The sequence below is a fragment of the Cyanistes caeruleus genome, chromosome 5, assembly GCF_971803275.1.
Source record: "Cyanistes caeruleus chromosome 5, bCyaCae1.hap1.1, whole genome shotgun sequence".
NCBI lineage: Eukaryota > Metazoa > Chordata > Aves > Passeriformes > Paridae > Cyanistes > Cyanistes caeruleus.
In genome coordinates, this window is record NC_141705.1 from 78,899,065 (window position 1) to 78,922,390 (window position 23,326).

Below are 23,326 nucleotides of genomic sequence, written 5' to 3' on the forward strand. Positions count from 1 at the left end.
CCAAGATGTTTGCCATGTTGGCTGCCTTTCAGTCCATCCCACTGAATATTGCAGTGCTTTCCAGTCAGACGTTAGAGACCCTTTCATGAATGCTTACAGCAACCTGGCAAAGTTTCCTTCCACTCTATGTGCACTGGCTCCATAAATCCCAGAGTATTTATTTCTGGGGCTGTTATTTTCTTCTTAGAAAAACATTTAATACTCAGACTGTATCTTCTGCACACATTCAAGTGGGAAAAGAAAAGAAAGAAGGGGAAAAAAAAAAAAATAAAGTCTTGGAATAGTTCATTTTCAGCTAATGTTTTGTGTTTGTGGATGTTGCAGCAGCTGTGGACTCTAGCAAAGCAGGGTGACTCTTCATTTAGTCTGGGACATGATTTTCCTCATTCTCCCGCTGCTTCCTGAGCTCAGCATGTCCCAGTGTTGTTTGGGAGAGATACAAAGTCAGCTGGCTGCTTTTCCAGGCAGCATTACTCTCCCCATGCCTCTCCCCGCAGACAGCAACTTCTGTGTGATAAGGCTAAGTTCTCAGCTCTGAACATTCATCAAAACACACCATTCCTCTAGTAAGAGCATTAAACAGATCTCTGATGCACAGCCAATTTGTCTCCTGCACAATGCTCCTCTCAGTTTGCAGCTTTAATGCAGTAGGGTTGGAAATACTCAGGCTCTGAACCAGGACTGTGTGGCTGAGCACACAGAGCAGGAAGCAGAAGGTTTGACAATTGCATCATTATTTGTGTGATGCAGACAGAGCAGCCCACGAGAGAGCTCTGTAGTGGTGGCAATGGGAGTCAGTCCTTTCTCTCCCCATCCAGGATTCTGGGCAGTGGACTGGACAACAGCATGTATGTTCAAGGCTGCATTGTTCAGCTTCTGAGTTGTTGTTTTTTATTATTATTATTATTATTATTTATATTTTTTTTTCTGCCTTTGTAACTTTTCCCTCCCTCTTCTCTGCAGCATTCTCAAGGCTGATGTGCTGCTGGTGGAACCAGACACTCAGATTCATCCCAAATCTCTTCTGCTTTTTTACCAGCTCTACTTCCCAATTCAAACTGGACAAGGGAGCTGTGGTTCTAACCAGGCCAAGGTGCATGTTAGGAAGTGAGAACAGGAGACTGTAAGCTCTTACCAGCAACAAGAAAAGGCTGTAGACAGCTTAGCAGCCATCAGGACTGGAGATGGATGGGGGCAGAATGCTGTGAGTGCTGCTGATTCCTGCAGAATTCCACTGGAATGGGTATTTCTGACTTAAGGGGAAAAAACCCTCCCTGTAAAGAATAGGGTGGGTTTAGTTCTTAGGACATTTAATGATGTACTGGCACATAGTAACTGCACTATAAATATAGTCTGAAAAAATATGAGCTTAGTTTGGAAGCTGCTCTCAGCGAAATTATGGGGTTTTGATCCTGACCTAAACTGATCCCACATGTTCCTGTATTCTCCCAATGTTTGAGTGCACAGTAAATCAACTGTAATTTTTGCTTTTTATTGCAAAGAATGAACAGAAGAGATTGGAAATTATATGACTTTGGCATATGTTCATCACGTGGTTCAGGATTGTTTGATATCTTTTTGGGTTTAAGATTTAAATAAAGTGTAAAACAGGTACAGAGGATCAAAACCTTTTAACTGGTATTAGCTCAGAGAAAGCAGCCTGAGGTTCACCAGAGTGCTCATTTCACAAACATTCTGTGACTCTACAGAGAAGAATGCACTGATTTTACCAGTGGTAATGTGCTCTGCTCACACATACTGAGTGTGTGAAGAAATAGTATCACAGCAGGGAACAGTAAAGGAGGAGGAAGTATCAAGTGACTTCTTTGGTAACGATACCCACTGCTTTAAGGCAACAGCCACTGTACCTCTGGATTGTGGTGCACTCTCCTCTGAAAAATGAGCATGTTCAGTATTCATTCTTTTTCTGTCTCCTAAGGCCTTCTCTTCCCACTTTTTCACTCCTTGTTGTACCCACTTCAGGGGTGATGCCGTAAACAAGAGTCTGCTCTGCAACATGGAGTTTAGACTGCCCACTTCAAAACTCTTTGCCTTTCTGTTCTCAAACATTTTTTTTGTCATCTGATCCCTACCCTCCAGTCTTTTTTAAGATATTCCATAGTTTCTGTTGTTGTACCTTGTAACTTCTTCCTATTCTTTGTCTGCTTTTTACATTTTTTTTTTCTTTTAACTTAAGAATTGATATTTATATTCTTTACTGATACTATTAAAATATGGCTAAACTGTCTTCTTGAACTTGGCTTTACTAATGGACTGACTTTCCCCTCTGAAACATTAGTCTTGCAACATGATTTTTGCGAGCTGACTGCCCACACAAGTCTGCTGCCATGTGGGCTGTAGAGTCAGCTTGTCTGAAGCCTTCCTCAGTAATTACCAGGTAATAAAAGTTAACTGCCCCATAAAACCACATGGATGAACCATGCTATTGCTGGCTTGCCCTACTCAGCCATCCTCTCTTCCTGTGTGCTGGATCTTTTGGGCAGGGGAAAGGACTACCCAGAGTCCCTTTTGGCTCTCTTCTCTGTATTTCTGATAACTGGTGACCTGGCTATGGGCTGCTGATGACAGTGCTCAGAAGCACAGCTCAAACTAGGAGCCTGAAGCAGTGAATCTGAGTTAAGGAGTTCCTATTTTATTTGTCAGGAGGGGGGAAAAAAAGAAGTTAAGGCACTCCAAAGTTATCCTCCAACACTTAACTGTTTTCTAGACACCTTGAAAAATGTTTCAAAGTAATGCTTCAAAGCTTATCTACTGCAGCACTAAATTAGCTGCTGCAGAACGAAGGTGTCTGACATGGACTCAAAAAGAGGTCAGCTTTGCAGCTTGCCTGAATTGGCCATGACTCAAACTGGCAGAACTAGTCTTAATTTTGTAGTTGAGTAGATGTATATAACAGCTTTATGGAGAATTGGAAATGTCAGGTTTCTGCCAACCTGCTAACAGGATTTATATCGCTCTTGTAACTCGTAATTTTTACTGCTGTGGCTCTGGTATCTTCTTTTATCATGTGTGTCTTCTGCCTCATTTTTTACTTCTCAATGAGATAACAATCCCATTTGGGGTTTGGGTTTTTTTTTCCTTTTTGCTTTTGTTATAACTAAGTAACTGAGTTCTCAGTTTTCTTCAGGGTTTGCAAGTATGTCTGTGCAGAGCTCCTGGGAGAATTGTAAAGGAGTTTGAAAATTATACAGAAGGCTGTTAAAATACAGGGTGGCAGCTTGGGGGGCAGGGGGGCTTCTGAGTTGTAGAGCATCCAGAAATAGCTAGAATATTTTAGGATATTGTTTAATCTATGCTTCTGTCCCAAAGAAGAATTAATACACTAATATTCCTAACAGGAGCTTGTCTAAATGGTCCTTACATAATGACAACCCTTCAGCTTCATTAGGCAGCCTTAACCCTTGGAAAGCTTTTCTAAGTCTTGAGTCTAAATATTCCAGGATGCCAGAAATAACCTGTTTGGGATAGTGCCAAAAGAATTCAGCTTCTCTTCTGCTTGCTGCACTGATTTTCCAGAAGTGGAGGAGGGAAAGAAAGAAAGGTATTTTCAGAACAAAGCGGGTATTTTCAATCCTTTTTGTCAGATTGATTCTTTTTTGTCATTAACATTGCTGGGAATGCCTGCAAACACCTCAGGGTCTCTCCTTTGCAAGAGGGATCACAGCTGAGTGTTTCCTGCACTGAAATCAAAATACTGAACTTTCTGCAAGGGCTGCACGTGGCCACACTGCTTTTAGTTAAAAACCAATGGGCTGAGAGCTGGGCGAGGGAGCTGAGGAGGGGAAGCACTCAAGAAGGCCTTGATTAATGGCATCCCTAAATGACAATGGCTGTTTTATGGTTTTTATAAGGACTGTAGTGTTTCTCATACATAAAAATAGACAAGATGTGGTTGCAATTAATGGAGAGCTCTTTGTTGAAGCTGTTGACTGTAGGAAAGAACCCAAGGGTTTCTTATGTTCCTCAGTTGTAAAACTAACTAAATACATCTAGGGCTGCCTTGTGTCACTCCATGGCATCTTTCAAAGCTGTAATTAGCAGATATCTAATGAGTTGTGGCTATAGCATGTGGATCAGATGACTCAAGTATTTACTTTAGGCCTCTGATTCTCTGTCTCTACACAAGGGAGAATAACTTGGGTATAATGGATAGAGGCTCATTTTTCATGAGTTGTCTTGCCTAGAAACTTCATTTCTTCCCCATTGTCTGTCAAACTGAGTCTCCTCCAGTTTCCTCAGTGGCATGGTACATCTAAAATGTTTACGGGTGAGTCCTTGCTTCATGAAGACATTTTATTATTATTATTTTGTAAGAAATTAATCTGAAAACGGTATTTTCATTTGCATGTTTTAGCAAGTTTGTCCCATTCTTTCCCAGTGTAACTATTGAGCATAAGAAACAAATCAAGCCAGGGTACATTTTTAGCCAGGGAAAGTAAGGAGCAGCTACAGCCATTCTTCCACTATTGTCTGCTTGAAAAAAGGTTAACACCTCATAGTGCCCAGGAAGAAGTTGTATTCAGGACAAGAGTTGGTGCATCAGTTCAAACTACCTAGTTTGAAGCCTTCTCATTTTTTTCAGCCCACAGTCATTTTTTCTGTGTTTTTTCCTTAGCCCATTTGAAAACTTGGAATATAAGCTTTGACAGTAGTTTCATATTGACTGTGCTTGAGCTGACCTTGGTTCAGAAATTTCCTTAATTGCTCCCTCTGCTCAGCCATTCCACCATAAAGGATGAAGATTCAGATGAACCAAATATTGAGCTAAATCAAAGCTGGATCTCTCTGTTAGCTGTTTTTCTACACAGCTGGTTGTTCCTGAAGACTCTTCAAAGCCATTCCTTAAGAAATAAGAGCAGGAGTACAGCTGTGAGAGCAGCATTGCACCTAGACCCATACCTGCAAATAGTGTGCTTTGGGCAACTCCTGAAATGGGTTTATTCCTGCAATCAGCACTTTTCCAGGCATCTGTCCCAGGAGACCTGAACTGAATGTTCAACAAGTTTTTATTAAAGAAAGAAAAAGCATGGGGGAGGTTAGCATGTGCTGTAAGAGTGTCTGTTTTGTAACAGTCATGGTTGTCCCAGTAAACATGATTGATGTGCTCTTCATCACCAGCCACTCTCTTAATTCTTTAGATGGTGGCAAAGATGAATAGGGAGCGAGTTTCATCCTTCTGGAAAGCTGTGAATTTAAGCAGTGCCAATCTCATGGTTACAGGCAGTTGACTGAATCCCATGGGAGGTGCAGTCAGGCCAGCAGTGCTTTTCCTAACAGGGATTTTTCATGTGCCAGTCTGGTTTTTCCCTCAGCCCAGCTGCATTTCTCTCAGTGATGAAAACAGAAAGTACTTTTTCCTTTATCAAATTGGCTGTAATCTGTGTGAGAAATTCATATGAGTTATACAATTTATGGAAGATAGGCATTACTTTGGCTCCAAAATACAAAAGTTTGTAGCTACATCTCTGTCTATGACAATGATTTGTCACATGGTCTAAAGATAAGGGGGTTCTTTGGGTTTTATTAACCACACATAAAGCTGTAAAACTAACTCCTGTGACTGGTGGGAACACAAGTTGTCACAAGCCATGAAGTGGATAAATAATTTTTGCTAATAAGATAGCCTGCCTTGTCTGTCAGTCAGGCAGGTCTTACTTCTCTGCTGGCTGCTTTCAGACATATTTAATAGACTGAACTAAAGTGCCTCCTAGCAAGGATCTTCTTGCTTGAAAGATGTTTGCAATTCTCACTCTGAAAGCTTCCCCAAAGTGATCGTTTTAGGATCTGTTTGACTAGAAAATCCAAAAGGATTACCTGTTTTAGTTCTCTAAAATAACTATGAGAGTCAACTAATTACTTCAAGCTATAAGGAAAGTAATTCCTGACTTAATGATTTAGGCACACAACCTAGAACTGAGGGTCTGAGCTGCACAGTGTGCCTCTGGGAACACAAAGGTACAAATAGCCTGAGCATCCCTACTCCACCAGAGCTCCCAGCTTCCAAAGTAAATGGGTGTAGCAGGCAAAGGCTGGAAATAGTGAGCCTGGGAGATGCATGGCATGGCCAGACACTTTTCACTGGAGTCTCCCACTTCTTGGGGAAGCCCCTTGGCAAAAATATTTGTACTATTCCGTCCTTTTCTTCCAAAGAAGTGACTCATGTCTGGGATCCTGCAACTTTTCCTAAAAGGGAAAGAGTGAAGCTGCTGTTGTAGAACAACTGCATTCAGTGTTTTCCCTCCTTTCAGCCCATTTTTCTAACTGAACAAGGAAAAAACTGGCAGAGCATCTTACCAGATTTCTGTCTTGAAATTCCAAACCATTGAAAACAACAGAGCCTGTTCCTGAGTTTTCACTCAGAGGAGGGACATGGATAAATAAGACAATTGCATTTGGAGATGAATATATGAGTTGACCTCCAGGTCTTTTCAACTTCCTTGCAATGACTGATATGAAATAATTGTACAAAAAAAAAATAAAATCTAATTGTATTATAATTTAAAAAACAGCTGCTGAACTGTTTGTGAAACACAGTCAAAGGCTGTTTTACTTCTAATTGTGAGGGTTTACCTATTTGTGCTGAATGAGAGGAATGGGCTGCTCATAACCTACCAGGGCAGCCTGCTGTGGTCTGACCTGACTCTGCCAGGCAGTTTCCCTTTCATAACCTTGGAAAGGGCTCAGCAATTTCAACCCAGATAGGATTTAATCACCTTAATTGCCTGTGATGTCTAGGAGCACTGGGAGCTGGATGGAAGGAAAAGATTCCTCTTCTGCCCACACCAGCAGGACCCATCAGTAACCTCGTGGGTTTGACAGCAGCCACTGGGCCAGCCCATGGCTCCAGCTCCACACTGACCACTGCAGGTATCCACACGTTCCCATGGAGAGCAGATGACTTGGGCACTGGAAGGAGACTTAGGGGATAAAAATTAGCAGGAAATCGAGTTCTACTGATGGTGCTCCTCATGGAATAAACTTTTATTGTTGGAAGTGGCAGAGCAGCCCTACAGGTCACTTTTTGTGAGGGTGAGATCCCCCTCATCCGGTTTTCAAACCAGGTATCAGTTTGTCACATGCACCTATTTTAGTTCTTCTTTTCTCTCCTCCAGAAGGCTTGCTAAAGATACAGTCAGAAATTCTACTTTCTTTCATTTTGAACACATTTACTAAATATATATATATATAATATTAGTGGAGCAAAGGCATAACCAGTACTTGTGTACCACTTGTGTCCATCAAAGCATAACCAGACCTGCCTTTTAGTTTAACTAAAATAGTTTAACGTCCTTAAAAACTGCCTTCAGTTGATTTTGAAGGTGGTCAGATGTTGAAATGCCTAATAACTGTTTTGACAACATTATTCCAAGACACACTGCTGGTAAAGATAATACAGTAGTTTAATAACCTGGGGTATGTCTCTGCAGAGCGGATATAATTTTAAAAAATAATACAGAGTTCACAATGCTTGGATGTTATGGACAGATGAGTGAATGTAGAACCAAGCTGCAGCCAGTAAACTCCATCTTTCATGTTGTCAGATAAACTTGTTGGAAGTCCAGTAGCAATCTTTTAATTGTTGTTCATTAACCTTTGAATTTTGGTCCCTGAATAACAGGTGGGGGCTGCTGTGGCTAATGTTTTGGTGAGCTAGAGCAGAGTGTGGTGCTGCTGTGGGAATGAGGTACTGTAAGATACAGCAGCCTTGGCCTGTGACTGAATTGCAGCTTTTAGCCTGGCTGGGTTTTTTTTTGTTTATTTGTCCAAGAGAAGGGGGAATACTGGAGAAATTGTGCTTTATTACAACAGTGAACAGTTGGCTGCAGTTCATATCAAGAGACAAAGAAAGTCATGCCTAATGACTAAAACAGACAGCAGGTTGCAAATTTGGACTTGGTGATGCATTCCAGCCAGCAACATGAAAGGCAGGAAATATCTTACATGCGCTGCCTTTGGGAAACAAGAGAAGATATGGAGGTCAAGCATGGCTCTGCTAGGTTTGCTGATAAATCTTTTTCTAATAGTGGGCTTTTTCCTTTTTCTTTTCTTTTTCCCCCCCTGAGCCAGTGGGAAGATGAAGCAGCCTTGCAGCCAGCTGCTCAGCGTTGGTCACTGCCTGCGAGAAGGATGGGCCCATCAGCACGGCTGAGCGCGGCCGTTCATCACCCAGCACGTGCAGAGGTGGGCTTGGGAGTGACCTTGAGCACCAGCAGCACTTGGCCAAGCCAGTGATAATGTCCATCCTTCATCTCCAGGTACAATCCAACAGGCTGCTGCAGGCAAGGATACAAACTCTGGAGCGTCTAAATTCTGTTTAGTGAGGCCACTGCAGTGTTTGAAACCCTTGGTGTTATTAGGGCTGACACAGCCCCCTGCCTGTATTCCTTTGCACTCTTGGAAAAATAAGATGGCAGACTTCAGGGGGTATTGTTATTTCTGTTAGCAAAATCTGGGCAAGTCACTGGAAAAATGGTGTGGGAATGAAAACAGTAAAATTGTAGGGGTTTTCTTCATAAATCCTGAAAAGCTGTGAAAAATGGCAGTTTCACAGTTGCTATCCAAACACATCATAATAGAGCAAATGACATTATGTGGTTCCTAATATGTTGGCTGTAATTGCTCCTGCTAGAACGACAAGTTAACACTGGCTGCTTTTAGGTTACTGAGGAGCAGGATCCTTGTTCCAAACAGTTGTCATTTAAAAAAGGAAAGAAGTGAAGGAATAAGTTTCATGTCATCAATGGATTTCTCTTTCTCATCTCTTTAATTACTTTATTGCAGTGAGAATGATGAAGGTTTTGTATATAATCATAGTAAAAAAATCAGCCACTCTGCATCAGGGAAAAATATGTGCTGAAGTTCAGTTCTGTTTCAGCATAAACCAATAACCAAATTCAGAATAACTTCAGCATTATAGGTTAAGGGATGCAATCCCTGGGTTAGAGTGCAAATAAAATCTACCGGAAGCCCAGAGAATCAGCCAAGAAACGCTTTCAGAAGTCTGGATTTCCTGTGCACAGTGAATTCTCAGAACATCTTGTGGCCCAACAAGGTACAAAGTAGGTTGTTGGTTTCCAGCTGCAAGTTATTGGTGTGGGGAATGACAAGGATCAACAAATGCTTGTGCACTTCCATATTTCTGGACTTTCAAGAGCTAGTGACAAGATAATTGCTTGATAGATGCAATATGTTATGGGTCTGCTATCCAAGTAACACCAACATCAATATTTAGCCATATTGTCAGCATATGAGTGATCTGCCCTCAAATTGTGTCTGAGAGCAACAAAGCCACATTTTGTCAGAAAAAAAGTTGCATTTGCATGTTCAGTGGAGAAAAATCTCTGCTGGTGATAACACGTTGCGGTCAAGTTGCTCAAAATGGCTGAGTAACTTCTGCCAGATAAATGCACACTGAATTTATTCTGTGAAAACTAAGCATGAGCTTGGTTGGCAGAGCACAGCCCTACTCAGACATGCTCATTCTCCAAAGGAACTCCAGGAACCACTCCTGAAATTCCATCTCAATTGGAATTCAAACTCGCATTGCTCTGAGCGACACCACGAGTTTACAGAGTTAGTGAATAGGATTGGTTGGTTTCATTTGAGCCTTCCAGAAAGCAAAGCAGGAAAAAAAAAATCTACCCAGATCAATAGCATTGAAAATGTCCATTTATATATTATTATACTTTGGTCTGCTTGCATTTTTCTCCATAATCATATTGTCATAAACATTTTCCACCAAAAGCATAAAGTGAAAAACCATTTTATTTTTCCAGGCCAATGAATTTTTAGGAAGACGAACTGCATAACATTTACATAAATCAGAAACTGTTGATGGTTGTCTTTCCATGCACTGGGGCCATCCATGAAGGAAGCTATAAGGCATCTTTCATGTATGAGGTAAGAATATGGTCAATAATAGATCTTAAAGCATTTTAGGAGACTTTGACCTTAGCAATGTATGTCATGTTAAACCAATAAATTAGAAGTGACTCAGCTCTAATAATAACAAGTCTAAGCAGGCTTGAAATTTCTGTCAAGTACCCTTAGAATAAATTTCACCTCAAACAGGTTTCATTGTTCTCCAGGTTTTCTCTGGTATTTTTCAGCTATAGGTGTGTGTAAAATATTACATATTATCCTTTGTTTAGTGTCACTAGTTCCACACCATTCAGAAAGCGCATTTAGCTTGTCCTGGGGCAAAGAAAAAGCTTAAATTGTCCTTGACACTTTTTCTTGTTACAGGGTCTTGCAGGCACACTTTTCTCTAGAAAATGGTTCAGTGTTATTGGTCTGTCTTTCCATTACTATTTCCATTTTTCTATTTTTAACATGTTTTTTATTAGCATCCCATAGTTCATGTTAAAATTTAGTGTGTTCTGTGTGTTCTTGACTCTAGATATTGCTCCTTGAAGATGTAGATTTGCTGAAAAACAATATTATTTAAAAAGTATACAGTTTCCTTTTCTCCCAGACTAACATGAAAAACAATCTCTCAAAACAAATAGATTCAAAGTTCTCCAAGGAACACGTTTAAAAATAAATGGGAAGACATTTGTCTTTGTAATGGATAGTATATTTTTAGGTAGTATAAATTTTATAGCAGTCATAAAGTTTTATGAATTTTAACAAATGTCCTTCTCAGAATAACTTGGATATTATTGTCAGTGTGTTATCTGGGAAAAGGTCACCAGATTTGTTCCTGAAAGCAATGAATTTGCAAGTGGGAGGTTACATAGGCTTGGGAAGAGAGTTAAAAATCAATCCCTGCTTGCTAGTCCCATAAGCTGCAAAATGCCAAACCTGAGCTTCAGGAAAAAATGTCCCTGAAATTGCTGTGTATCCATATCCTACGTGCTGGCTGGCACCCAGCCCACAGGTGTGCCTGCACTGAGCTCAAAATGCTCCAGTCACCTTGAGGTGCCTTCCTGAATTTAATTCCAGCGACAGCCAGGGATACAAACCATATTATAATCACTGCTTCAAACCCCATTACGTTTATGGATCCAGCTTGCAGTAGGATCCTGTGCAATGACACAAGGTCTGCTCCAGCAGAAAGTGGGAAGCAATGAGTTTTACCACTTTTTTTCCTCTTCACTTTAAACTGTTGACATGGTGCTAAATTCAGTACGCTGAAGGTGTTTCCGTGTGTCACTTCTAATCGGATACAGGTGTCAGACAATTTGAGATTATTTCAAACCTAATTTTCTTAGAGTGAAGATACAAACAGTTACACCAGAAGCAGATGTTGGGCCTTTCTCACCCCTCCAAAATGTGGTTTGGCATCCATCCAGACTGAGTCTATGGGGAAAAAGAGAAAATTATATTTAATTTTGGCTTGCTTGGTTTCCTCCTTCCAAAATCTACATGAGTGTGTAATAAAAAAACAAACTCATCCCTTTTCCCTCTGCTTTACACAGGGACTGAGTATCTTGTTGCAAGCAGATGGAGTACAGGGACGTGAGCGCTTTTCCATCTCCACACTAACATTTTGTGGCCCAAAATCCGACATAAAATGCTGGCTTTTCCTTTTTCCCCCTCTTACCCATGTCTCTGCCACTTGCTTTTCTAGGGTACTGATGCTGAACTAACAGCCAGGAAGCAGAGGGGTAGCAAGGACTGTGCCTAAACCACCGATTCAGGGTCCTGCCTCTGGCCCACCTCCATTAACCAACCTGGGGCTGGTCACTGGGACTCTGGAGAGAAGCCCTAAAAGCGTCTTCTGTCCCTCTGCCTTCCAGCTGCTTCCATTTTCCCTAACTTGGAGTAAAATCTCAGCTGTACACATGGATACAGGAACTACATCACTTGCTGGCGCTGGCCTGTCCTGAGGACAGCAGGAATTCTCCATCAGGATCTTCAGTGAGTTTAGTTATATTTCATCAGAACTCATGTGGGTGTCAGAAAAGTGGAGCTCATCATCTTGATACTAAAACCTTGTAGAAAAAGACCCTACTCTGAGGTTTGCCATGTGAATTTTGGGTTCTGCTGCTCAAATACCTTTTTCTGCAACTGCTTTTAGTGAATGAATCTTGTGACTGTAAATGTCACGTGTGCTACGACAGTACTTAAAGCCAAATTACCAGAAAATGCTCCACTCGAACAGGGGATTTTAATCAGTGTTTGTTGGTCACTCAAATGCTGCTGAACTAGAAATTCTTTAAGAGGCAGGCACACATGTACACTCGGAAGTGAAGGATATTTATATCCTCCAGCACTATGCCAGAGGAAGAAGGGCACAAAGTCCTTCCACACGTGGAGAAGACTCCATGGAAGGACAGGTACAGGGGGAGGAACGAGCAGATGCTGGACAGGAGGCATTAAAGCCAAGGCTCATCTGCATGGGGCCGGTCCAGCTTGCACCAGGAAGGTTCCCGAGTCGGCTCCCTGCCAAGGCCGCCGGCGGAGGTGGGGGGATGTGATCAATAGGAGGCATCAAGTGTTGGCTTGGGAATCAAAGGCAAAAGTGTGGAAATGCCACTCTGCAAATGGGGTTTCACTGCGCTGCCAGGAAGTTCTCTAGAGGCATTGGAAGACCAACCTGCTAACAGGAAATTAATCAGCAGCGTTTTTGAGCGGCTCCTCGGCTGGTGAGTGCTGCTGGGGCTATTTATACCTCTGAACTACAGCAATTTACCCTGTTAAGGAGCTGCTCAGATGTCACACATTAGCCACTGCCAGAACAAGTGACCTTTCTGCACAGTACATTAAGAGCAAAGAGATGAAAATTCCCGTTTTCCAAGCATGGTCCAAAAAATCCTCTGTGCTCTTGTTAAACCAGCTGCATTGAAGAGGAATGATTAGATCTGGCCTTTTTTTTTTTGGCCTGCACCTGTCTCTAGTTCCACAGCTGAGGACACACTGAAATCTACTTCCCTCCAGACCTGATTCTGTAAGAGCTTCAGGTGGTAATTAAGTTCATCATTATCTACATCTATTTCTGCTTAAACATTTGAGGGGAAAAGCCACCTGAAGGCCCAGCAGTGGCTGGAAGTTGCAGTAATGAACAACCCACAGGAGAAAAAAAAGCTCCTCCATTTCTCAGTCCCCAAATGGGTGAGATTTTTCTTGGTTATCATTCTTAAGGAAGTGGAGGCCTTGCTAAGGAGGGAGGATCATTTTGAGCAGCCTTTTGTGTTAGTCTCTTGAGAAGGTGACAGCTTCACTCCCAGCTAGGAAGAAAGATTCCCTGACCGTTCTATCAAGAAATACACAGGAAAGAACTGTGCCAGATTACTGCAGAAAAGAAGTAAGTGTGATTTTTTTTTTTTTTTTTTTCTGAGGAATTTAAAACATTTTTAGGGGAGAAACCTGGGTTCAGCATCATCCCTGGAGAAATGGGACCAGTCGTTTCCTCTCCTGGTATATCCCTTTGTTGTAAATATGTTTAAAGTGCACAGAGTGCTATCAGGTATTCCACTCACTCCATGGAAATGAGCAGTAGCATTTTTAACAAGTGGGTTTCATTTAAAGTAGCTTTCCTCTTTCATAGGAATAATTTCTATTCTCTGTTATTTTGCTCAGGTGATTTTTAACACACTGATCTCACCTGCCTTCAGAGCTGAAGTTTCTCCATATTCCCTCAGCTGCTCTTTCCCTGTGAACATGCACACTGCCAGCAGTCTGATTTCTGGTACAGTGACACAGAATAGCTTCAAAATTGTCACTATTGGCATTTTTTAAAATCCAAAACCATTGACTATTTCTGCCTTTAAAATATGATGGGTGCTTGGAAATTACTGGCATCATACAAGCAAATTATTCTTTGTACAGTCAGTCAGACATCCCAAATAATCTGTGTTCCTGGGGAAGAAAAAAAGTCAAAGTAGATCTTGAATTGTGTTGTGACAAAGTGCTGTGTGAGACTGAGGCGCCATTGTCACTGAAAATAACTAACCAAAAAGATGCATAGCACTAAAACATGTCAAAACAGGAGAATAATAATTCATTATTGTCATACAAAATGCTGTTTCATCTTGACCCAAAGTGTCCCACCGTGTTTTATCACATGGCAGTTAGATGTCATGTTCTAAAAGAGATTAATTTTCAAGGGGAATTGTAGCTATTTCTTTTGTAGATTAATTGTACTTCTGTCACTGCCTGAAATAGGAATTAAGTTTTTTTAAGGCAAATTAATTTAATGTGAACAATATCCCCCAGAATATCTTGCTACTGAATTAAAACCAAACTAAACAAGAAAACTAGGAAACAGTCTTAAATAATTTTTAGAAATTTTAGAATGATGCCAGATTTAGTGGGGATTTTTTTTGCCTCTTAAAAATCGTTATTAATGTATTTATCTTCTATCAAAGTAAGATAGATTGTAAGATATTTTTTTTTTTATTTCAAGGCTGTACTGGAACTTTGCGTAGTTAGATTTCTATTGCATGATGGAAAATGACCACTTTTGGCATTTTAATCAGCTGCTGAACAAATTCCCTAAAAACTAGGGCTATGAAAATGTTATTCATTAATTTTGTTTATGGTGATTTAATTTTAATACTTTAAAGCTATTTAAATTTACATTTCCATCGTGTGTAAGTTAATGTAGCATATTTTGCAGAAATAATCAAGGCCTGGTAATACAGATCACTACAGAGCCCATAATTAAATCTTTGATGAGTGTTTCAAAGTGATTTTTAAATGTGGCTTATAAAGTTCTTTAAAAAAGCTTTGCATCTGTCATTGTGACTTCTCAGATGTTCCACTGGCATTGGCCGAGTTTAATTTCCATTCAAATTCAAAATGGAAGTGTTTGTAATTGATAAATTGCCTTGTAAATAAGTGTTGTCTGTAGGTAAGGAAAACAATTAATTTTCACAGCAGCTTTCCTGTGTAAGTGTAAATAAGGATCCATCTTCATGATGTCAAGGTGCCCTGAGCCCACCTGCCCCTCTGACAGCAGAAAAATGGGGTGTAAAGGTGTGTTCTTGTTGGTTTTTTTTTCCTGGAATCATTTCCTTGTAATCGAATTCCACGTTCAAGACAGGCTTTCACTGCCTCATGTTACAAGATGGGAGCTCCAGGTTTGTGGTGATAAGCAGGCTGCCTGCAGGCAATTAGAGACCTCAGGGCTTGCAGAGTCTAGTCACTAAAATATGTTCCAGCTCGAGTCATTGTTTAACAATCCGAGTCTCTTACAGCTGTGAGACACTCCCATCATCAAGTGGGTCTCTGGGACTCCCTCAGGAATGGCAGACTCTAGATATCCAGCTGCTAGGAACAAAAATAAATCTCTTTGAAGACTTATTTGCCATCACATTGTGTGAGGACTTAGGCTGGAGCATTTTAATCATTAATCTCCATTCATCAAATCCTGTAGTTCTTAACAAAACTCCAAAATAGTTTCAGCTGTGAGCTGGATGTCGATGACACCAGGCTCTGTCCTTAGGTATCAATTTCGTGGTTAAGAGGTGCCACACACAAGAAGTGCTTGTTGCAACCAGAACAGCTCCTGCCCATGCAGAGACACAGGGGAGCAATTCAGAACTCATTATTTATCATTTATCTATTATTTATTATTTATTACTCTTGGCTGGCGTGGGGAGAGAGAGAGAGCAGCAGAACTTTGATAGCTATTGATCATCAGCCTCTATTGAGCAGTATTAGAATCTCTTTCATTAATGGTCAGTCTGCCTTTGCTGCTGACAGATGGTGTTGGTTATCTCTGCTGTGCTGTGATACCAACAGCAGCAATTAGAGGTGATCATCTCACAGAAATATTTATTGCACAAGTTTGGTTGAAAAAATATCTTAATGTTTCTCAAACTCCACAAAACCTGGTAGTCTTGATTTCACTGGCATGCGAAGAAATCCCATTTTTCCTCCCTTCTCAGCTGCTTGTTTTAAAGTAGGGACCATTACCTTTTTTATTTTCCCCCCCAAGATTTTAAAATTTTATTGCTGACCTGAAAAGGAAGGAAATTAAAAAAAAATTCTAGGAAAATCCATATGTACTTAAAACATTCTTGACCTCTTCCTTGCTAGGACTTAAAAATATTAGATAAATTAATAGCAAACATGCTCACGACTTGGAGGTGAGCTCTTAATGACTTAAAAGCTTTTAAGCTGGCAAGTATTTCCAATATATTTCATGAGACTGGTTTTCCTTATCATGTTCCTTCTTTTTTATAAGCCACATTTTGCTTCTCCCTTCCGGAGCAACGCGGAGAGCATCAATGCCACACTTGTGCCGTTGAGTTGGGCTGTGCAGTCAGCAGAAGGAAAGGTTGCTGTGTGTGGGGAAAACACACCCTGTCTCCATATGCACAAATATCCACAAATATCCAAAGTGAGCACTTCAAAGGAACGGCAGCTCGTTGCTGGCCAAGCACATGGATATTGCAGGAACACCCTCGGTGTTCCCTGCTCTTCTAGGAAACAAACTCCCCCAGACTTGGGGAAAACTTTGCTTCAGCACTTCTCTGTCAGAGGTAGAAAAAGTCATCAAATTATTTAGGTAGAAGAACCTTATCCCACTTCAGAGACAAGACTGCTTTTGGAGGTGCAGAGGTCAGATTGTCTTCCCAAATCAATACAGCATGGGAATGAGGAATAAAATGTCCTAGCCCAAAAGTTATTTTTGAGGGGTTTTAGTTCTTTTGAAGCACAAGCCAAAGCCCCTTGCAGGCTCCTGTGGAAACGTTCACATTAACATCAGTTTTTAATTTTTCTGGGGTTTGGATCTATTTGATGAAGGAGAGAGAATAATGTTGAAATTGCTGGAAAATGGTAAAAATATTTTGACCTGCTCCTGAATTTCACTGTATTTTTTTCAAGCTGTGTGGTTTTGACTGTGGTTTTATTTGTGCCTAATACTGCAAGAAGGGAGAGCCCAGGCAGTGCTTACTTATGCAGAGTGAGGAGGAGACTCCTGCAGTAGCCCTGCTGACCTCACCTTCTTTCTCAGTACAATTTCTCATCAAATTTCCCATAGCTTCTGATATTTTTGTTTAATTATTCCCTCCCAGAGAAGATTTCTCCTCTTGTCCTTAGTTCCAATGGCTTTCTGTCTGATTTATCTTCTATTTTCAGGACTCAATGAAGCAGAAAAACAATGTTAGTCTTTGGTGGCCAGGGAAAAGGAGGAAAGCTCGTGGTGGTCTCCAGATGATCTGGCCCTGACTGAAGCAAATCTCCTTCCACAAGGAGGGAGCAAAGGCCTGGCAAGTGCAGGTAAAGTTGCCTGCACTCCATGTGCTAAGAAATCACCCACACAAACACATTCCAGCTTTGGCAGTGCTCAAGTAATGGCTATTACTGCTCCAGGGAGGAAATAATTAAAGCCATTTCTTGACTCTGACAGTTTGATACTGGTGGTTTTCAATAGCAAATTACCAACATCTGTACAGCAAAATTCAGCTACTGCAGCAATTATTCAGCAGGGCTAACCACAGAGGTGCTAGGAATTTTTCATTTTCTAGCTGTCCCCTCGTTAGGTGTGACCTGCAGTTGAGACCCGAGCTCCACACGATGGCAAACTGCGTCTCTCGCCTTAGAAATGTAAACGAAACCATCTGGAAAGCTGAATATTCTGTGAAAACCCCAGTGGCAAATGCATCAAAGCCAGAAAATTAATGACTGGAAAGACATTTGAATGGCTTTTTTAATTGTGTGACAATTTCAAGATTCCAGAGCAATTCAGAAGTAAAATTTGTACAAATCATTTGATTCCACGAAAATTAGGGCTTTTCATTCCCACATACTGTTACAGCTGTTTTGCATAGTAAACACAATGAGTGTGACTGTACAAGCTGAAAACTCAGATCTACAACCTGTAGCAAGCAGCACAGCACTGCAGATTTTCATTGCAGGTGAAAGAAAGGGGTAGCAAAAAAACTAAATAAGCTCTATACATCCCAAAGTCAAATATTTATTTTTAAACATTAGTTAGAAAAGGTAATACAAATACAATGAGAGGTTGTGAGATGAAATATGTTTCTAGGAGAGTCCTGATTTGGGATTGATAATAAAAATGCTTTATTTCTCTGCTGATGTTGTAACTTCTTGTTTGTCAGGGTTTTATGTTATAATCCACTTTGGTCATGGGTTTCCTGATGTATAAAACTCGAGTTTAGTTTGTAAATTGGCACTCTGTCTTCAGCTCTGTTTCACTGTTATTGAAGCTGCAGGACCCCATCAAGGCATAGTATAATTTGCTGTAAAAGTATGCAGCAATTTTAAATTAGAGCTTCAGACTTCAGCAGTCTTTGGGGTGGCCTGGTGGGGAATAAAAATAGATTATGCACCTATCAGGTGATAACTGAGAGGCTTTAAAATAATTAGGGTCTTCATGGCCCATGTCAGCTAATTTGGCTGTGGCAAAAAAATCATCTGTAGACATGGGACAATTAAACCCTTGCTTCCCTTTGAAGATGAGAGAAACTTGCTTGAACTGCTAAGAAATCAGAGCAAGTTCCTCAGAATTAGATAAATATAATTTAGATATTGATATGCAAGTGCCAATCAGCTTAAGAATGCATTTAATTGATTGCAAACAGTTATATTTTGAAGTTGCTAAGGAAGATCTTACTGTAATGATATTTTATCATAACTATCATCCAGCAATTTCCAGGCCTCGTTGCAGGCAGTGTGTTGTGCATGTTACGGTCAGGTTTAACCAGTATCCATCAGCCAAATCCTCCTTTGAAACTTCAGCAAATTTCAGGTTGTGACATTTTTTGTGGCAGTACAAAATTCAGGTTCTGTGCAGAGGAATTAAATGTAAATGAAATAGGCTGGGAAGTACTGGTGCAGTTTTGAAAAGGAAGGGATTCTGCTCTGTATTCAATCAGATGCACGTTACAGAGGAGAGAAGAGCTCAGTGAGTATTTTCTTTTCACTCTTAATCTTCATTTGAAATGAATGTGGACAGGCCAAGCTCAGGTATTATATTCACATCAGCAATGCCTTCAGACACTGTGATGGCTTAGTCCAGTGAGACCCACATGAATCAATATTGATTGGCCACTTACTTTAAGGCTACTTAATTAAAGCTAACAGGATGGCACAGCTTCCAGGCAAACCCACAGAGCTGTGATTTATGAGTGTGCTTGGAGAAAGTGGGAAGGACACAGTGTAACAGTTCTCTTTCTTCTGCAATTGAGATCTCTTTGTGTGAGGTGAAATTAAAGAGTTTAAAAAGAGGAACTGAATGACTGCAATAAATAAACTAAAAGGGCTGTTTTGTCATTATCTAGGCTGTTGGAGGGGACTCTTGGCTTTTTTCCAGGTTACCTGTCTCATTGCATATTGGTATCATTCAGGGCATCCAACCTGGAGCTCTCTAATGTTAATGATAAAAGAAAATTATTTCCCTGTGACTGGGGTTGCAGTGAGCACTAGTGTCACGTTGGCCTTTTGTGTTTTTGTTGAATGTATTTATTTCCACAAATAGATCAAATTACAGTGTATATTTTCAGTATCTGCATCTTGGGAATCCACCAAAAATGTGGGTTTTTTCTAGAAATCTTCATTTCTTGATGCTTGGGGAGCAGTCATTTATTTTTTTTACTAAGCTGATTTAGGCAACAAAATTGTTCTTTATGTGACAGCCTCGTGTATTGTGTGTGTTTGACCACACAGAGATGCAGAGAATACAACTCCCTGTGTCAATAACGAAACCCTGGGGCTTTGCACCTCCAGATATTTCTGTTTCTCAGTGGCCAGTGAGGAGGAAAAGTAAGAGAAGTCTCACAGATTGAAATGCCATAAGGAATTGTTTCTCATCTGCTCATATTTACACAAAAATAAATAGAGAGAATTATGCCTTTAAAAGTTCAAGCCTTTGAATTGTGCTTAGCAGGCAGAAGTCAAGAAGTCACTTGCAACACAACTGGGTTTGTTTTTTATCAGCACTTTCAATATCCTGAATCTCTGCTTGCTATTGCAAACAGTTTGGTGAGGGAGCAGCTGAGATGCCAGAGGACAATGTGTTGCTCTCTGAGGGGAAAGTCTTGGAAATCATTAAGATAAAGGCAAGAATAGTTTAGAGAAGTGTGATTTAGGCAGTGAATTGGGTTTTTTAAATACATTTTTCCCAAAGCTGAAAACAAGCCTTCAAAATTTTTTTTACATCTGATGCTAGAAGAAAGCAAACTTTTTTTGTCTCCTTATTGTACTAAATGATAGTTTGTGCTTTCTAAGCATTCTAAATAAAGCCAGAGAACTCCATTGTTTCTAGAGAACTTTACTGATAAACTCTTAATTGAAGTGTTGCACTTAGCTGAAATTACCCACTCTGTTGTAGTTCTTTAGTTTTGTCCAGGTGTAATCAATTTCCAAAGACTGGCAGGCATTAGTCCTCTGTATTCAAAAGATTAAATTTTTCAAGGTTTTGGACCTTAGAAGTTACAGAACTTGCTGCTTAAAGTATTTCACCTTGGAGTTTTGTCAGAAGACTGAAAAATGATGCTTTCTTTCTTGAGTTGTCTGTAAAGGATATAAAGTTCTCCCAAGAAACATGTATTTGTATGGAGTTCTTGTGAAGGAAAAGGATTTTTTTCTGAATGCAGAGTAGTCCTCACAAAATTCCTTGAACCATTTGCCTTTCTCATTCTTACTCTTCACTCATTTTCTTCATCATGTTTATGGCATACATAACTGTTATGGTTCTTTGGAGGGTGGTGTCTCTGACTTCTCTGGAAAGTTTTCTTTTAAAAACTTTTTCTTCTTGGAACTTATTGTTTCCTGGGATTTCAGGACAGACCACAGTACACTTGAGCTTATGAGAAAAACCCTTTAAAGAGGGAGTGCATGCTGCTCCCTGACTCTCTGCATTAGTGGTGAAAGAGTGTCCATGCTTTCCCAAAGGCTTACAGGGAGATTTAGCTGGGCAGGAGCTTTTGTGTGGGTGAGAGAATTGCTGTCTTGTGATGTAGTGTTAACACAGACAGCACTAATAAAGTGCAGGACTTGTTGGGTATTAAAAAATATATTGATATAAAGTAATATTTCTCTCCACTGCCATCTAGTGAAGTTCCGATGCTCTGTGAAGGATTTGAGACTCAGCTGAGAATTCTGGTAGTGAACTGTATCTTAGTGGCACAGAAAATCCAGTTCCCTGCAGAGAGTCTGATATTCGTCCCTGGGGTAACAGCAAACACTGCAAAATAAAGGAGGTACAGTAAATTTATTAATAGAATTCTGCCAGTGCTTATGATGGTACAGTGAAAGGATTTGTGTATGTTATCAGCATTGCAGAAGTGATTGGCAACACCTAGATTCGAGTTGTAAAGAAAGCAAGCCCCAAAACCTCTGCAGGCCAGTGGAATGGTGTAAAATCAGGCATTTTTGGTAGAAAGCTCACAGATTCCCTGGGGTCCAGATCTGCTGCCTTCAGTCTGTAACCTCAAGCCTGCAGAGTGATGCCCACCAAAATCCTCAGTGGATTTTCAGCCTAGAACTTGAATGACAGTTTTTAAAAATAAATTCTTGAGTTTTTCGGCAATGCCAAGGTTGTGTTGGGCCAAACACAAAGGGTGTGCTCTGACAGCAGTGCTGGGGTGGGCACCAAGGGGCTCATACTGTGAGCACATTGCATCTCCCCATTTCTCTTCAGCTCAGTGACATTGATTTTGCTTAAAGATCCTTGGCTGTTTTTGTATCACACAAGTAGGTCAGCCCATCACTTCCTGATAGTGGAAATAGCTGCAATAGGACATACAGATCTGAAATCATTATTCTCTTCATGTATCATTTAGTGAGCAAAATCTCTGTCCTAATATTCATGTGAAGTCATGAATAGTCTTATGAGTCTTTTAAGAATGAGTCTTAAAATCAGAAGCTGTTCCCAATGTAAGAGACTAAAAAAAAAAAGTTGAGAAAAAACATGATATTAGTACGATTTAGAAGAAGAAAAAAAAATCAAGGAAAGTGCAAACCAGATCCCTTTGGTAGCTGACATGTGTATTTCCATTGCCATAGCTGAGCAGTATCTCTGCACTCTGATTCATTTGCCATCTTTCCACTTCAGTTTCACAGGCGCAATGGAACAGCCCAAAATCATACTGATCTGTAAACCTGTGCACTTCCCTGTGTAGCTGGAGCAGCAGTGTGGTGGTTTGCTTGTCTGTTGTTCACTTTCCTTCTACCAGACTTGCCACAGAATTTACTGGGCAAAATTTAAAGGCAAATTATGTGAGTATCCCCCAGCTCTAACTGAATTATGAATTACCTCGGAACAGAAATGAAAAGTGAGTTTATGTTTTAACTTGGGGTTGGCTGCTAAAGTTTGTGCTTCCAGGTGGGAACTGTACATTACAGACTTGCTGTATTTTCCAAAGTTGTGTTTAAGGAAATAAAACAAACTGGTCATCTGGCAAATAAAAGACAAATGCAGGGTGGAGTAAGTTTATTATTTATTTTGTAGCTAAGCCTTTTTAAGGTCTTCTATTGAATCGTGTCATAAATTGTAAATTACAGAACAAAATTTCTTAACTTTGTTTGCTAAAATATGTGAGAAATTCATGAATCTTTGAAAGAGCTGAAGCTTGTAATTCTGAATGTGTTTGCTCTATTCAGTAATTGGAGCCATGTTTAAAGAAAAGGAAAATCCTTTATTTTACTGAAGAAAGGCTAAATAGAATTGAGTTGTAGCCACTACCCCCCAACCAAGCTGAGTGGCTGAGAGAGTTGTTGTTTTACCTGTCTCTTCTAGGCAATGGATACATTTTAAATAATAAATAAATCTTCTACATAACCTTTAATCACAGTCTGCCCAGGCATATTTACAGAGTGCCAGGGCAGCCAGACAATGACCAATGCTGCTAATTATAAGTAAGAAAACAGTTTGGTTTTTTGGCAACTTCAGCACTGTTTTTGGTTTTTTCTTTTATTTTTTTTTTTCTTTTTATTTTATTATTTCACTTTATTTGCAGCCAATTTGCATTTCAGCTTCTTTGTTCAAGGAGTCCCCTTCCTAAGTTAGAAGCAATGACATTTGAACACTTAATTGCATAGTGCCATAATACTTACACTTTATTGAAAAAAAAACCAAAACAATTCTAAGTAGAAAAATTCAACCAGTGCATTTTCTTTTCTTAGGTTTTATTTCCAAGTGTTGCAAGGGAATGTCATAGAGAGAATTTGGTTCCTAAGCAGCCCTGTTATCAATGAGCAGCTAAGAAAACACATTAGGAACTTAAAGATATTAAATGCATCAGGAAGAAGAAAAAAATTGATTGTGATATTTCAATCAGAATTTTAATTCCTGGTTTTGACATTGTCAGGTAAGGTTGTAGTATTTAAAAGTTCTCTTTTGTTCTTTCCATGATTGTTTGTGTTGGACCTCACAGACTCCAAGCAT

At 40.1% G+C, this 23,326-nt stretch overlaps 1 long non-coding RNA gene across 1 annotated transcript in view; it reads left to right on the top strand.

Annotated features, from left to right (window-relative positions):
- The window catches only part of LOC111929029 (uncharacterized), an 89,972-nt gene that overhangs the window by 29,095 nt on the left and 37,551 nt on the right, over window positions 1-23,326 (top strand). The window contains exons 10-16 of the long non-coding RNA XR_015286592.1: window positions 8,089-8,276; window positions 9,798-9,921; window positions 11,594-13,270; window positions 17,056-17,196; window positions 20,994-21,140; window positions 21,995-22,158; window positions 23,065-23,249. This is a non-coding gene — a long non-coding RNA (uncharacterized LOC111929029). The remainder of the gene's footprint in view (window positions 1-8,088; window positions 8,277-9,797; window positions 9,922-11,593; window positions 13,271-17,055; window positions 17,197-20,993; window positions 21,141-21,994; window positions 22,159-23,064; window positions 23,250-23,326) is intronic.